The sequence below is a fragment of the Solanum dulcamara genome, chromosome 12 (genome assembly GCF_947179165.1).
Source record: "Solanum dulcamara chromosome 12, daSolDulc1.2, whole genome shotgun sequence".
Classification (NCBI taxonomy): Eukaryota; Viridiplantae; Streptophyta; class Magnoliopsida; order Solanales; family Solanaceae; genus Solanum; species Solanum dulcamara.
In genome coordinates, this window is record NC_077248.1 from 32,618,694 (window position 1) to 32,636,627 (window position 17,934).

Here is a 17,934-nt window from a genome sequence, read left to right on the forward strand (position 1 = left end):
AGTATCAATACATAAAAATAATAGTGTACTAGTAGGATCACGGGGTTAGCCAGTAAGCGGATTATTGACAAGTAAACTCAACATGATAAGAACACATATATAAAATAAGTTAACCAATCTCATCTCCAACAACATTCAACAAGATCATAGTTCAATAATTTCAACATGATGTAAATTCACAAAAGGGTCCTCTCATGAGACCTACATACACTAAACTTTATGTCGAAAGGTGACACCCGATCTAAGGTCTGTGTTGGAATGTGACACCCGATCAAAAATATGTTGAAATATGACATCTAATTCAAATATGTGTCAAAATGTGATATTTGATCCCACTCACACAAAAAGTCACAATCACACTCAATATTTAGCATTTTATCACCTAAAATAGGTTCATCAAACAACAGGCCAGCAAGTGATTATTTCACATATAATCTAGCATATTTCCCTACTCAAATACACATATGGATATCATGAAGCAATTTAACAAGTATATAAAATATATACGGGAAACAAAATAATCACCTACTTCGAATTCAAGCTGCAACAACTCTAGAGTGCAAAGGCTTTCCATTTTCGGGTTCTTTTCGCTAGTTCTTAGTCTAAAAGCAAGTCCCATGTACAAAAGGATTAATAAAGCAGCTTAATTCATGAGAATTATAACTCAATTCTTCACGAAGGAAAAAACCCGTGATCCTAAACCCACCATAGGGCAATTTCCCACCATTAGTTTTCAATTCAAACCCTCCTCTAATGATTACCAACCATAGTTTCTAGGTTCTACGAATCAAAGGATGAGTTTAGGGAGTAAAATCCTTACCTTAAGAGTGAAAATTCTTTTAAAATTGATAAAAATTTCCCTAGGTTTCCTCCTGTAGTTCTAGAAACTATTTTTGCAGAAAAAGACCATTTCTGAAGCTTTTTCCAACTTAAGTCCTGACTGTCCCTCTCTAGTAGGAGAAATCCCACTCTAGCAGGATATGTGGAAATAGTAAGATTAGAGTTTGAGATCCAAGCTCCCATTTTACAACACACTCCCTTTCAAAGGTATATTTAAATACCCTTTATGCTGAATCCAATTTTGGGGGTTTTACTCGCTCATGTACGATCACGTAAAGCCATAAATGCTTTGTATCATCTTGTCTATCAGCTTATCCAAATATATTATAGATTCGATCTCCCACCATTCACATAATCACCATAAATCTCATCTTACTCAGAATTCATCCAAGTTTAGCTTAAGCTAAAAAAATTTAAAGTTACCACCCAAAGTTTTCTTGACCAAAATCCTTTCCCATTAGTCTATTTCTAACTATGGAGACATGTCGTTACATATATTCATGGTGTCATTAATATTTTAAATGAAACTTGGAATTAACGCCTTCTTTATCTTCGAATTCGGATTTATCTGATGGTTGTGATCGATTATCGGGGAGTTCGACTTTAATATGTTAGAGGATTTTTTTCCATTTAATTAATAAAATATCCTTTACTGCTTGAGCTATCGAGTTTTGCAACTTACTTGATTTTTGTTGTAAAGAATTGGAGCGATATCTGTTGGGATAGATGTCCTAGATTGCATAGGAACCATTTTTCTACCTCAGGCACATAGGCTTCCAATGGAGAAGAAATTTTCCTATTGGTTTGTGAAATGCAATTTTTTTTGAATATATCGAGGAATATGGAACTTGTGAGAAAATTGCAAGAGCATAGAAATTTGGTATTCATTGAAAAATTTCTAACAAAATTTATCATATCATTCTCGCACCAGTAGTGGAAGAATCTCATCTTTGTGACTATAGATAGTCCACCATTGATGTTAAAACCATTGGGGAAATTTTGAGAGTAACTTATTTCCCCAAAGAAGGAACCATGAATGTTTGCCAGTATTTTTTTAGAAAGTTAAGACATTTATCCATGCATTTTGGTAGTCAAAATAATTTTGTGGTTTAAAAGGTTTGGAAAGTTTTCTATCCTAAGCTGGGTGCATACCCCATTCTTTGGGTGATATTATTTTATTAATCCACATTGTTGTATGTGTAACATATGTTTGTATTTTCTTGTCCTTATGAGGAATGAACAAGCAAGATCGAGTATCTGTAAGTATAAATTCATAAATATTTTGAGTATATGCTGGGGTTTTTTGAATAAAATTCATTGTGGGGCTAAGTATTTTTTAGCTACCTCCTGGGGGTTGGGATGCCAAAATTCAGGTTTAATTTGTATAAGAGGGTATACAACATCATTTTTAAAGTAAGTTAGGTCATTAGAGGAGGATCCACTACTTGAAGAAGTTGGTTGTGGTGTGGTTGAAGAAATATATTTTCTTGATTTGGAACATACTTTATCTATTTTTTTGTAAACAATTGAATGGAAAATTGATGGGGCTTTCTATCTCCACCATATTTTTAGTGATGCTAACAGCAGCCACAAAGTGGGAAACAGAAGTTAGAGGGGCTACTGCTATAGAGCACATGTTTTTGAAGAAGAGATATCAATTAATCATCTCTCTTCCATTGGTGCTGATCATAATGGTAGGTTCTTTAAAACCCATGAGTTCACATAAGTTCTTGAAGTATTCCTCTGTCCATGACGTATTCATTGTTTGACCTAGTTGGGTTTTTTCTTCTTCTTTTTTTCTTCAACTAGGTCAGTCTATTTATAGGTGTTTTTTAAAATATTAATGATGTTATAGGTGTTTTTTCTATATGAGGATGACAAACATGTTGGAGGAAGAAGTGGAGGGTTTATCTAGAGTCCTTTTGAGTTGATCTATGTCTTTTTTGGTCTGAATTTTGTAAACTGTTTATAACCTCTAAGACAAGATCTTGTTCTTTTGAGAGAACATTGACTTTGGGTTGGCTTTTTGTTCTTCTTGGTCAAACTGGGAGGATTCTTAATCATTTTTTTTGATTTGTATAAAATCTTATTCGAATTCATCATCAGCACTATCAAAGTCATTTTGTAGTAAAAGATGTTGTATCTCGTTGAGGACTGATTCATCCAGATTGAGATTTGTAATGACCTCAAAGGTCATTCCATCTTTTGCATATTTTTACCATTTTCCTCCTCCCCGTAGCTTCCTTATAGCCTTTGTGTAATGTTGAGATGGGTAGCATGCTCCTTGAGGTGATAAGGGATCTTGGTGCGAGTTTTCTATTTTTTAGATGTTTAAAGTGAAAAGATTTGATTTATTTAACATCCATAGATTCGATCATCATATGGAAATTTCAATGGTTCCATCAGCTCTAGAAGATCCATTTTGGTCTGGAAGGAAGGTTGGTTCAGGTTTTGGATTCTTTGTTTTGAGTTTGTGTTGTTTTGCCATTTTAGCTTTAAAGTTTTGGCCAAGTTTGACTTCGGTCTACATTTTGAGTAAACATGCTATGATGAAAATTCCATCAGTATAGTTAGCATCAAATAACGGATTTTTTCTAGAATGACCTTTGGTTTGGTTCTGGAGGTGCTCGGAATTAGGTTTTGGCTGTTTGGGCGTCTTATGTGTTTTATTTAGAAGTGTTGACTTTTCTCAACATTTCGACAAGGAGGTTTTTGTTGTTCATTACGTTAATTCAGTTGGGTCTGGAATGCCATTTCCAGTTGGGTAGTATAGTCTGTTTGCTTTGATGGGATTTTGAATGAATTTCGGACCCATGTCGAGGGAAATTCCAATTCTTCTAAGTTCAACACCAGTAAACTATAGGTGCAACTCACGTTTTTCTTCACACTCGTGAACTAGGGTCTGCAATCTAGAAGGTAAGGGTGGTTGGTCATTAAGATATCGGGGTTTACTGCCACTATCACAAAGGTTCATTTGGTCAGTACTCATGATCACGGACCTAGGTCCTGTGATCACTAAGAACAAATTCCAGGAGTCAGTGATCTTTTAAGACTCATTTTCAACATCTATTTCTTCATTTCCAACATAATCAGAACCTATTTTTGAGAGTAGTTCTTGATCATTTTTGATAATTCTTATTGCCTTGCATTGGGAACTCTTGCGGGGAATTTATAGGACCTTTCCTCATCCCAAAAATCTTGTAAGTCTTGTGTGTTTTCATTGAATTCTTCCATTCTTGACTCTCTTAGGGCTTGATTTTGGTGGGACTCATTTGAGCCCTTTTGATTCTCGAAATATGACCATTTTTGGGGCACAAGTTCCTTGAGCTATTTGGGACCTTATGACGGAGTTGGTTTTCAATTTTGTGCACTGGTCCCAATGTTAAATTTTAACCCAATTTTAGTTTCATTTTTAATTGGGGCAATGTAGGTGTCATGGATTTGTTTTGGTATCTTCTTTGATAATTTGTGTCACGACCCCAACCCCCTTGACTGATACCCACACTTTTCCTCCGTTGGGAGAACCATTACTACAATGCAACTAACAACAGTCACAAAATATAAACAATTTAAAGATGCGGAAGCAGGTTTAATCCATAAGAAATACTAAATTCCCATAAACTCAGAAACAACCTAATCATTCAAACTTAACAATGTAGAAGACATCCTAGGAATTGAAAGTCGTCGTACCAAAACTCTAAAACTAACAAGTCTCGAAAAGGAGTGCATCTCCCAATAGGAAATCATTAATAATTAAACTATTGTCCGAACGTCTAAGTCTTGGAAAAATAAAAACGACTAGAACAAAGAGATAGAGTCCACGATAGCATGAAAGAAAAACTCTCCCTTGAACTCGAACGCAACTACTTCTCTAGGCGAGGTCTCTCTACAGCCTGATGAATATGCCCTATACTCAACAAAAGACAGAGCAAGTGTAGTATCAGTAGAAAAACTCTCCCTTAAATTTGAATGCAACTACTCCTCTAGGAGAGGTCTCTCCACAGTCGGATGAATATGTCCTATACTCAACAAAGACAGAGCAAGTGTAGTATCAGTACAAAAAGAAATGGTGTACTGGTAGGATCATGCGATTAGCCAATAACTGGATCATAGACAAGAAACTCAACATAAAAAGCACACATATATAGAATAAGTTAACAAATCTCATCTTTAATGATATTCAGCAAGATCACATTTCAATAACTTCAACATGATATAACTTCACATAAAAATCCTCTCATGGAACCTACAAACATTATATTTTCTATCGGAATGTGATACCTGATCCAAATATATGTCAAAATGTGATACCCGATATAATTTATGTGTCGGAATGTGACACCCAATTCCAACATACAAACAACTACAATTTCATTCAGCATTTAACATTTATACTACCATAAATAGGTTCATCTCACAACATGCTAGTAGTGGTCATTTTACATATAATGTTAGCATGTTTCCCTAAGAATATACACATATGCATATCATGAAGAAATTTAACAGGTGTATGAAACACATACGGGAAACAAAACCATCACCTACCTCAAATTCAAGCTTCAACAACTCTAAGATGTAAGAGCTTTCCCTTTCCGGGTTCTTTTTGCTAGTTCTTGGTCTAAAAACAATTCACATTTATACAAGGATTAATAAAATAGCTTAATTCACAAGAATTATAACTTAATTCCCTCCTAGGACAAAACCCATGATCCTAACCTCACCCTAGAGTTATTTCCCACCATTAGTTTTAATTCACACCCTCCCCCAATGATTACCAACCATAGTTTCTAGGTTCTACGAATCAAAGGATAAGTTTAATCCTTACCTTATGCATAAAATTCCATGGGAAATTGATGAAAATCACCCTAGGTCACCTCCTATCATTTTAGAAACTATTTTTGTTGAACTTGACCATTTCTAGGGTTTTACCCAACTTTAGTCGCGACTGTCCCACTCTGGCGGAACCCATACCACTCTGACAGGGCCAGTCTAGAGGGTTTCATGAAAAAAATGAGCTCAGAATTTGTGATTCAAGCCCCCATTTCATAACACACCTCGACATATTAAGATATACTCTTCATGCCAAGTCCAATTTTGGGAGTTTTACTCACTTGAATATGATTCCGCAAAACCGTAAATGCTCTGTACCATCTTAGATATAATATTACCCAATCAAATTAGAGATTTGATCTCCCACCATTCATAGGGTCATCTTAAACCTCACCTAACTCAAAATTCTTCCAAGTTTGGCCTAAGCTAAATTTTTTTGAAGTTACTACACAAAGTTTTATGGCCTAAAATCCTTTCCTATTGGCCTATCCATAATGATGGGGACACGTCATTACAATTTTGTTGAGTGACATCATTCAGAGGAGGAACAGAAAGAAAAAGCTATGATTTAACGGGTCGTGTGCGGTATCGACCTTGAGGTAGGCTATGGTTTCTTCCCTTTAGACTTGGCTTGGTTAGAACTTGTATATAATGAGTAGTAACGTATGTATAGGTTGGTAATATAAGTGTTAATAGCCTTTTGAGAAAAATAGGAATTGATGGCCATCGTGGATAATTAGTCTTGATCTTAGCCGTTGAAGTCTTAGTTTAGGTTCTTTCTTGTCTTGTTTTTATTGCTTAGTATCTTTAGAACTTACTCCTAGGCGAATTGAAACTTAGGACACTACTCGTTTGACTTGGTTAATTATGTTGGCCTTTTTGGTGTGCTTTTGGGTTATAATTGTGGTAGCTTGCTTATGTTGTTAGGCCCGAGGCCGTGCTTTTGGTACATTGGAGTTCTAGGGTAGTAAATAGATACCCTTGGTGGGATTTGTCTTAGATTTGAGTGATATATGATCAGGTGATATGTTATTTGCCTTATTTCTTCATTTATGACTAAATTTGGAAATTTTGCCTCTAAATGTACTAATTTATGAAAATACTCTAATTTTGGTAAATGAATAAATATAAATATTTGCAAATACCAGTAATCTCTTTATTTATGGAACTTCATGCTTTTGATGAGGTTAAGGTATAATACCAGGCGACCCTTTTATTGACTTGGGATATATTATTATATTAACTATTAATAAGCTCGAGGTGTGAATTATGGGCACCTTGTTGATACTTATTTCGGGTTATTACCTTGATATTGATGAGCTCAAGGGTTATCCAGGCATTCCATAATATTTTTTGGATTTTGGTAACATATTTGCTATGTTATATTTTACATACTCTCTTGGTATTATGTGAGTAAGGCACTTATTCTGATTACCTATTGTTGTTAGGTTATTTGGCCTTTGTATGTTCTCCCCATACCCGAATACAGCCGTAGTTGTAGCTTATGACTATATATATATATATATATATATATATATATATATATATATATATATTCTTTTTGAGATCGATCGGTCAATGATACCTACTAGGTACCTCGTGTTTTGGTACTCATACTGCACTTCTACATCATTTGATGTAACTCCCAATTCGAGCCACCCCAACGCATGTTTGATCATTTGTATCTGTGTCAGATATGGATAGTGTTGATCTCCCGATGTTGAGAGACTTGTTGCTTTCCATCTTTTGTACTGGCTTGCATTTGTATTTTTGGACAGTCAGCTCTGTATTGTATATATATTGTTAGCTTTTATATTTAGCAGCTCCTGTATAGGTGACACCAGTGCCAGGGATTGATCTTGCATCAGTTCATCATTTTCGGGACTTTTTGTATATTTTTGTATCATATTTACACATTTATACCATGGCATGACCTCTTTTGTTATATTATTCCTGCTTCTGCCTTGTTATGTTATTACTTAATTTTTTGTATTGATGTTTGACTTCTACTTTTTGAGTTGGGCTTGACTTTCCTACTTGGGGGTTGTAGTAGGTGCCATTAGGGATCGAATTTGGCTTGTGAAAGAGTGTTATTATAGCTTAGGTTTACTAGTATCACAAGTATAGGAGCAAGTGTCTAGTAGAGTCCCACGGATTAGTACGATGACGTCTATATCTAATCTTTGGAAGGCTATAGTGCATTATTAGGAATTAAGTCACTACTCTTGTTTCTGATTGTGTGCTAAAGATGATAGAAACCTCTAAATCTTATTACTTTCACTTTTTCTTAGATGGAGATGACGAGATCAACTATGGGTGGATAAGGACCCCCAGCACCTATAGATAGAGCCCCAACTCGAGTTAGAGGTTGAGGTAGACATAGAGGCTGGGGTAGATCTCAGGCCACAACCCTAGTACTAGAGCTAGATATATAGAGGTTGAGAAGTTTGAGTATCAACTGACAAAGGAATATCTAGCCTAGCCCCTAGCAATACTAGTGTTACAGGATACTCTAGACTAGATCCTCAACTTCATGGAGGGTATGTCTGTAGTAGGGACCCTATTTAGCACTTCAGCCGGACCTCAGGTCCAAGAGGAGGCATATACTTCATCCCAGTCAGGGGCACAGTATGATCAGACCGCAGTTCTACAACCTACTACTACAACTTCCTGTATGATAATTTAGGCTTTTCCTATGGTTGTTTAGCATATGGTAGCTAGGTCGATTATGACTATAGAGGAGCAAATGATGTTGGGGAGGTTTATTAGATTGGGCCCTTCCAAGTTTTTAGGTGTTGTGGGCTAGGATGCCCATGAGCTTTTAGTCAGCTGCCAAGAAATATTGAATAACATCGGGTTGGTATAGTCCCACATAGTTGATTACACTAGTTTCCAACTAGATGGGCAAGCAAATTCGTGCTGGAGGTCCTACCTTAGCGTCAAATGTGTGGGATCGCCAATGATAACATGGACTTAGTTGAGGCTTTCTTAGAGAAGTATGCACCCCGTAGTGTGAGGGATAGGCTAAGAGATAAGTATACAATAATAGTGTAAGGATTGATTATGGTCACAAAATATGAGTCTCAATTCCATGAGTTATCTAAGCATGACACCATAATTATGCCAATAAAGGAGGAACGGGTGCACTGGTTTATCAAAGGGTTATCTATTCCTTTGAGGTTGGCTACAGATCAAATGGTTGCATCGGGATATTCATTTTTACAGATAGTAGATCATGCCTGTACTATTAAGGCTATACGTCGTGAGGCCTATGGAGGCAGCGACAAAAGGCCTCATCATTAAGGCAATTTTAGTAGACTCTAGTCATATGGTAAGGGTCCTTTTGGTTGAGGCTATCCGCAAGATTGTCCACCTCGAAGGATGGTTAAGGAGTCCTTATAGCTTATCTATGGTGGATCATTGAGTACTGGTGGTTAGGGCAGCCAGACTTTGGGTCAGTCTTCTTGGTGTCAGACTTTTGGGTATTTAGGTCATGGTGGCCATTCAAGTTCAGCTGGTATATCACAGAGGGGTTCATTTAGTGGTTTGTGCTATGATTTTTCTGATAGAAAACATTGCTAGGAAGTGCCCTACGATTAGCCATCATAGATGCTAGAGTCAGTAGGGTCAGAAGTTCAAGCCCCTGGGGCCCTACTTTAGCCACCTATAGATAATGTACAGGGTGGTAGAGATGATTACTAAGGTGGTCTCCAGGCAAGCCGGACAGGTGGAAAAGATGGACGCAGCCACATGTATTCTTTTACAAGTAGGCTGGAGGCAGAGGCATTAGATGTCATCATCATAGGTATGATCTTCATTTTTTATCTGCCTATCTATGATTTATTTGATTCGAGGTATACTTACTCATATGTGTCTGCTCTTTATGCTACTCGGTGCGATGTTCTGTGTGAGAAATTACTTTTGTTTATGTGTGTAGTTACCTCTGTAGGTGATTATTTAGTACTGGATCGAGTGTATCTATTCTATATGGTAACCATCTTAGGGTATGATGCTAGAGAGGACTTAAATATGCTAAATATGATACATTTTGACTTAATTCTAGGCATGAATTGGTTGTCTACTCATCATATGGTTTTGGATTATTTCATCAAGATTGTTACTTTGTGTATGCCCAGTATTTCTCTGATCGTGTGGACAAGTGCAACTAGTCATGTGTTGTGTGATGTGATCTCCTTCCTCAGGGCTCAGCGGTTAGTAGGAAAAAGTTGTCTAGCATATCATACTTATGCTCATGACACTACTGCTGACACTCCTTCTATTGATTCTTTTCTGGTGGTTTGAGATTTCCCTAATTTCTTTCCCACTCATCTGCCTAGTCTTCCTCATGAGTGTGATATTGATTTCTGCATTGATGTTAAGCAAGGTACACAACCAATCTCTATTGCACTATACCTAACAAATACAATTGATTTGAGGGAGCTTAAGGACATCTTGAGTAAGTGGTTTATTAGGCCTAGTTTATTTCTCTGAGGTGCTCTTCTTTTATTCTTGAATAATAAGAATGGTACCTTTCATATGTGTATTGATTACAGAGAGCTCAACAAGGTGACCATCAAGAACATGTATCTGATACCACATACTGATGACTTATTTGACAAGCTCTAGGGTGCAATAATGTTCTCTATGATAGACTAAAGGTCGAGGTATCACCAGTTTAGGATTAGAGAGGTAGATATCCCTAAGACTACTTTTAGGACTTGATATGGCTACTATGAGTTCCTAGTCATGTATTTTGGGTTTACTAATGCCCCGACGGCATTCATGGACATGATGGATCGTGTGTCTAGACCTTACTTGGACTCTTTCTTTATTGTATTCATTAATGAAATTCTAGTTTACTCCGAGCATAAAGAGCTGTATAAGAAGCACTTGAGGATATTTCAGACCTTGTGAGATCAGCAATTATATGTTAAATTTACTATGTGTGAATTTTGGATTAAGTATGTGGAATTCTTAGGGTATGTGGTGTCAAAAGATGAGATTATGGTAGATTCAGTGAAGATAGAAGAAGTTCGTGATTGGGCTAGGCCCGTTCCTCCTATCGAGGTTCACAGTTTCATTAGGTTGGTAGGATATTATAGACACTTTGTTGAGAGGTTATCTTCTATTGCAGTGCCTTTGACCAAATTGATTAAGAAGAATGTTCCTTTTCATTGGTCTAACGAGTATGAGGCGAAATTTCTCAAGCTTAACGCCTTGTTGACTTCAGCTTCAATTCATACTATTCCTATTGTGGGCTAGGGATTTATAATGTATTGTGATGCTTTAGATGTTATCTTGGGTTACGTTCTGAGGTAGAAAGGTAGAGTTATTACATATTCTTCTAGGCAGTTGAAAGTGTATGAGCAGAACTATCCCACACATGATTAGGAGTTGGAGGCGGTAGTGTTCGCATTAAAGATTTGGTGGCATTACCTATATGACACCCATTATGAGATCTACACTGACTACCTTAGTCTTCAGTACATCATCAGCAAGAAAGACCTTAATTTGAGAGCGCAGGTGGTTGGAGTTATTAAAAGACTATGATGTCACTATTCTCTATCACCTGGGTAAGGCAAATGTAGTAGCAGATTCTTTGAGTCAGAAGGTAGCGAGTATAGGGAGTTTGGCATTCTTGTCAGTTGAGGAGTGGCCTTTAGCTTCATTCATATAGTCCTTAGCTAATAAGATAGTTCATCTTGATATTTCTAAGTCGGGCAGGGTACTTACTTGTGTAGAGGCTAGGTCTTCCTTGATGGAGTACATTTGGGCGCAACAGTTTGATGACCCACATGTGAGGGTGATTCATGATAGGGTGCTCAGTGGAGAGGCTAGGAAGGCGAAGTTAGATCCGGAGGGAATTTTAAGGATTGAGGGTTATATATGTGTTCCTAGAGTTTGAGATTTAGTTAGGCTGATTGTTGAGGAGGCCCATTATTCCAGATATTTCATTCAACCTGATGCATCAAAGATGTATCATGACCTACAATAACATTATTGGTGGTGTTAGATGAAGTGGGATATTTTATCTTTTATAGCTAGGTGCTTGAACTGTCAACAGTTTAAGTTCAAGCATTAGTGGCTAGGTGGTTTGACCCTGCGATTACCCATTCCAGAGTGGAAATGGGAGCAGATAGCTATGGACTTTGTAGTGGGTTTACCATGTATCTCTCAAGGTCTTTCTTTGATTCTATTTGGGTCATCATAGATCAATTGAACAAGTCTTCTTAGTTCTTACTAGTTTAGAATGCCTACACTTTATAGAGGTTGGATCAGATTTACATTAGTTAGGTGGTCTGATTGCATAGGGTGCGGTATCCATCATCTCAAACAGTGATATTCAGTTCTCTTTGCATTTCTAGAGATCTATTTAGAGAGATTTGGGCACTTGGGTTGAACTCAACACAACTTTCCACCCCAGACTATTGGTATGTTAGAGAGAACTATTCAGGTTCTAGAGGAAATGCTATGGACTTGTGTTATTGATTTTGAGGGTTAGTGGGATCATTCTTTTTCATTAGAAGAGTTTTCTTATAATAACAACTACCATTTGAGCATCGAGATGGCAACATTTGAGGCATTGTAGGTAGGAGATGTTGTATCCTAGTAGGCTAGTTTGATGTTTTTGAGATTAGGCCTTGGGGCACTAATTTGTTGTATGATTTGAAGGATAGAGACCGTATGATCCAAGAGAGTTTTTATACTGCCATAGTTGGAAAAAAAGCTATGTTGATCGAAGGGTTCATCCTTTAGAGTTTATCATTGGAGATCGGGTATTTTTGCATTTGTCACCCATGAAAGACGTTATGAGATTTAGGAGTAGGGGTAAGATTGGCCTTAGGTTCATCTGCCCTTTTAAAATCATAAGGTGGATAGGAGAGGTAGCTTATGAGTTAGCCTTACCCCTAGAACTTTCGAGTGTTCATCCTATTATTCATCTTCCATTCTACGGCGATACATTCCAAATGAGTCTCACATGTTTCAGTGGGATTCGGCTCAGCTTGATGAGTCCTATGTTACACCACGTATTTTTGTACCTTGGAACGCTTCTTAAGATTCTTAAGTTGCTGGGAAGGCTTTTAAGTTTCTTAGAAGTCATCATGTAAGTCAGATAATCTATAATGCTATCAAATAATCATAAGGAAAGGAGAATGAGATACTCCATAATAGAGAAGATTGGAAATAGGGTTATAAGAATCCGAAAGAAGTTGGAGGTCAAATAGTGAGTTGTAGGACTTGACTTACTTGTGAAAGCTATTACTTGGGACATTTTACATATTAATCTATTGGAGTGCATGCCGAGTTGACGTAGCAAGGATTACATAGGTTCTTAAAGTGATACGAGATTACGAACCCATGGAAGAGACGGAAGGAGGCGTAGCACCTACTCGGAAGAAAGAAGGTGATGCACCTACTTGGACTAAGTAGGTGATGCACCTACTTGGACAAAGTAGGTGACACACCTACTTGGGGGTGGATCCACTGCCATGTGGCAGCATATGGGTGGTGGCATGGCATGAGGTGGTGCCCTAGGGGGATGCCACGTGTCACCCCTAGGGGCTACCACGTGTCACCTCCAAAAGTGGGATATATATGCTGAAATTATGACTAAGGAAATCATTTTTCAGCATTTACACTTGAGGAAAATTGGAGAAAACTTGAGGGAGAGAAGAGAGAGTCGCGGAAGCCACAAGAACAAGGTAGGCCCTCCATTTTCGATCCGTAAATTAATTATTGAAGGTATACTATGGTTACCTAATGGTGTTTAATAGAGAAAAATAATTATTTGGGGCAGCAGGAAGCGCAGCGAGCAGCCCCACCAATTTTACGCATGTTAAGAGAACTTCCGAGACAAGTTTTAGCAAGTTTTAGCAAGTTATGGCTTGGTTCTCTTATTCCATGTTTTGGTAAGGGTTTGGACATGTTATGAGGGTTTTAATAATTTAAATTTAAGGTTTGGAGCATCACCAAGTGGACAAAAAACAGCCACGACGTTTCAGCCACGCTAGAAGAACTTCTGAGGCATAATTTGGCAAGCTTTGGCCAATTTCGGGTAAGGTAAGGGTTTTCCTTCCAATTTGGAGTTTATTTTTTGGTTATAGAATGTATTACACATATTATATGTGCTGTAACTATAAACATTGTAAAGGATGCTTGACGTTGGAAACAAACTAAACTAAGGCCGTCATAGTTAAATCGAATGTCGAGTAGGGTGTTGTGGCTGTTGTCCTGGGATTGCAGGTGCTTTTATTGTGTGTTGCAGGGATGGAACACGTTCCATAAGGTGTGTGGTATCTTCTTTTTTCATCCACACAACCCTCTGTTCCATACGGTTAAAGGTTTTACGAAATAACGACTAAAAACCCTATTTTGGTATCGTAGTTTTGAGCGAGTCGTTTGAAGTTTGTATTGTGTAATGTTGAAGTGAATTGATTGTATATATGCTACAGGTTGTTGTTGTTTGTTGGCTGTAGTTATTGGGGATGTAATTGGAAATTCTGATAGGGCATGTTATAGGGGAGATGCTGCCCGATTTCCATTAACTCCTTAACTAACTAAGGAATTAGTCGAGAAGGCAAGCGAGGATATGAGTTCTATGAATACTCGTATGTAACTTAAGATGCTGGAAAGTCGAGGGTTGTTGATTCTCGTATTGCTTTCATGTTAAATAGGTTCAAGAGACGACGAGGCGAATGTGTTAAGAGTAATCCATAAGAAGTATGTAAAGCTAACGTTTCCTCCTTTTGGCATGTTTTTGGCATAAGTATGTATAGCTTATTCTTTCTCTTGGCATGTTTCGACATAAGTATGAAAAGCTAATCTTTCTTTTAGAATGGTTTTATGAAACAAATATATGACTTTTGTTTGGTTCCAAGGAAGTTCCTATTCCTAGAGCCACTAGGATGGCCAATTTTGTAGTTTCCAAAGGACATTTTATTGTGCTTTGATACGAGTATATAATTCCAGAAGTTCCATTTTGATGTAATCCATAGTGACTTTCAAAAGGTACTTAATATGATTCTTGTCTTGATTTTGAACGATAGCTTATTTTAATTATTCCATTGAGCCCCATAATATATCTTGAAATATGGAAACGATTTCAGAAAGACTATTTTGATATAGACCATCGTGACATCTGAAAAACATACACTGTGATTATCGCTCAATTTCTCTTATATGACTTGGCATTGGAGTTACGCTATTGAGTCTCTAGAAATGTTTTGTATTTCATATTGCATATAGTTTCTCACTACTCCACTCTTGGATGCCTCAATTCTTCCTTCACTGAGCCCAGGTCAGGTTTTGTTATCATGCATACTTCTCTACATTGTTCGCTATGCCCCGTTGTGAGGGGCAAGTACGACTTGTACATGGGTTTTGTAGAAATATGATGTGCTATGTACACATATGATATGATATTATCTGATATGACCATCTAATATGATTGATCTGTTATGGAGATATTTCCTACTCTGGAGTTATGATGTGCTTTGGCGCCAGTGAATAAGCGGCGACCACGTTTTGTATTTGTTCACCGAGTCCCATAATGGAGTCGGATATGGCATATGTTTTTCTGCATTTATTATCTGTGGTTACGGAAAGCATTTTGATATTCTGGATATTTTGCTCATTTTTGCACCTTCTGTTCTGGTAATGGCTTTACTTGTTACAGTCTGTGGTTTATATACTCAATACATATATCGTATTGACCCTCCTTTCTTCGGGGGGGGCTGCGTTTCATGCTCGTAGGTACAGATATTCATTTTGGAGATCTGCCAGCTTAGGATTTCCGCTCAACTATGTTGGAAGTGCTCCACTGTTCTGGAGCCTAACTTTTGGATGCTGGTCCTTTGATGTTTATATTCATTTATTCAGGGGTATGGTGGTGGCCCTGTCCCACCATATAATACAGTTAATACTCTCAGAGGTCTGCATACATGTGTATGTGGGTTGTTGTGAGTTTGTTCAGTTGTAAATGTTTTTATGATATGGTAGCCTTATCGGCTTGCGTGCCCGTTCATGATATGATATGAATGAAAGAGGCTACATGTACATGAAAATGTTATTACCCAGTAGGGTTCTTTTGTATAGTTCTTATATTTGACAATTATGTATACGAGGGTCCAGGTCGGACCCTAGTTGCAGCCTACGGGGTTGGGTCGTGATAGAAATGGTATTAAAGTAGTTTATCCTTGGAGTGTCTATAGGCCGTGTCTAGTAGAGTCTTGTTTATCGGTGTATTGTGCACCACATCTATAAATAGGAGGCTACAGGACATTTAGGATGTTACCTTTCTTTCATATCTAAGATCGTGCGATAGAGCTGAGTTATAGGAAATGAAATTCCTCATACTAACCTATGGTTTTCATAAAAGAACAACATCGATAAAAGAAGGTGACTGACGATATCGAAAGTTACAAAGCACGCATGTAAGCAAAGGCACAAAAGATATATGTCAGGTGAGGTATTGAGGTATGATTGACATGTAAAGTCAAAAATGGAAAGGAAAGGTAGACAGGGCAGGGTAACAGGTGCAGTTTGAGTTGGGCATATGAGGTAAGTCCATCATTTTTACTGTTGTTGATATTGGGCGCCTTGTGTGGCTGCAGATGATATGATATGAATATATATGTTGTCCCTATGAGGCACTATTGGTATTTTCTGCGTGCAGGTGTTGAGATAGTAAGAAATACAAAGGAAACTCTGCCCAAATTTTCCTAGAAATAAGAAGAGTGAGATACAGGGTTGTAGTATTTCTTGAAAGGTTGTGCCCACAACAATGATGAGATTTAATTAAACTACGAGTATGGATGACCTCAAGAAATGAGTTAATTACTGAATTGATAGCAATAGAAACTAGGAGGTCGATACTGGTATAGTAGAACGAAGTTGGAAAAGACTTATAAGCCAAAGAAGATGATTTAGAGAAGATTGATAGATCTGGATAAAACGATATATTAAGGCATCGCCTGAATTGATACACAGGGATAAACTATGATGAGTTATAGTTGAAAAAAGTAACAGTATGATTAAAACAAGAGTACAAGGGAAAAAGAATTGTGACGGAAGTGAAGTGTTAATAAGACATCTTGTGAGATATTAAGGATAAGACTAACTAAGAAGGGTAAGTAACCCATAGTATGAATCGTAAAGAAGGTCAAGCAGTGTTATACTATGGGACTGAATGCGAACCGGATACCATTTGAATATTAAGGTCATTATGAGAATAAGTAAGGAATAATAAGGAAGTTCTAACAAAGGCACCCAAGATAGACATAAGTAACTGAATACGAGGACGGAGCAAAAGGAGAATGTATAGTTATGCGTTAGAGGGGTAGTACAACAACATGGTGGTAAGGTAGACCTCTTATTGGGGTAAGCTCGATATGTTGTTAAGAAAGTGAGCATCGGGCGCATAACAAAGATGAAAGCTCATGAAGCATAAAGAAGTATTGTGTATACGTGACTCGAGTACCAACGATTAGATTGGATTAGCACTTCACGATTATGTTAAGATGTCATACATGGGAAACTAAAGGTATGGGGGATATAAAGGAAGGCATAGATAGGGTACGGTATACAAATGTGTTGGAAAAGAATCTTACGCATTTGAAAATTAGAAATAAGGGCATAAGGTAGAACACAAACCGATAGTGATGTGGGTACACCCTAAAGGGAGGAAGTGGACAAGAGAAGTACAAACATAAGAGAAAATCAACTATTGCTATCATATGTAAATGGGAACTCTTAAACTTCAATTGAGATCCCATAAGGGATGGATGCGATCATACCAGCACTAACACACCGGATCCTATCAGAACTCCGAAGTTAAGCGTGCTTGGGCAAGAGTAGTACTAGGATGGGTGACCCCCTAGGAAGTAACAGAGGAAATGAAAAACAAGTGTCCGTACTATTTCTCTATGTCTACAAGTAATCCTAACCTTTGGAACTCTGATATTGATTGCTAGATGAAAGTATATGTGTAGGCAACGGGATAGAGGAACTCTCCATATAGTCGGTATAAGATCCGGAGGAAGGTTTTGGTTCACATTCGAGGATGAATCTTCTAAAAGGGGGAAGGATGTTACACCTCGTATTTTTGTACCTTAGAACGCTTCTTAAGCTTCTTAAGTTGCTGGGAAGGCTTTTAAGTTTCTTATAAGTCATCATGTGATTCGGATAATCTATAACGCTATCAACTAATCCTAAGGAAAGAAGAATGAGATACTCCATAATAGAGAAGATTGGAAATAGGGTTAT

At 37.5% G+C, this 17,934-nt stretch overlaps 1 pseudogene; it reads left to right on the forward strand.

The window, feature by feature from the left end:
- The first annotated feature begins 17,451 nt into the window (after positions 1-17,451).
- Positions 17,452-17,573, forward strand: LOC129877925 (5S ribosomal RNA; annotated as a pseudogene).
- The last annotated feature ends 361 nt before the right edge of the window (positions 17,574-17,934 follow it).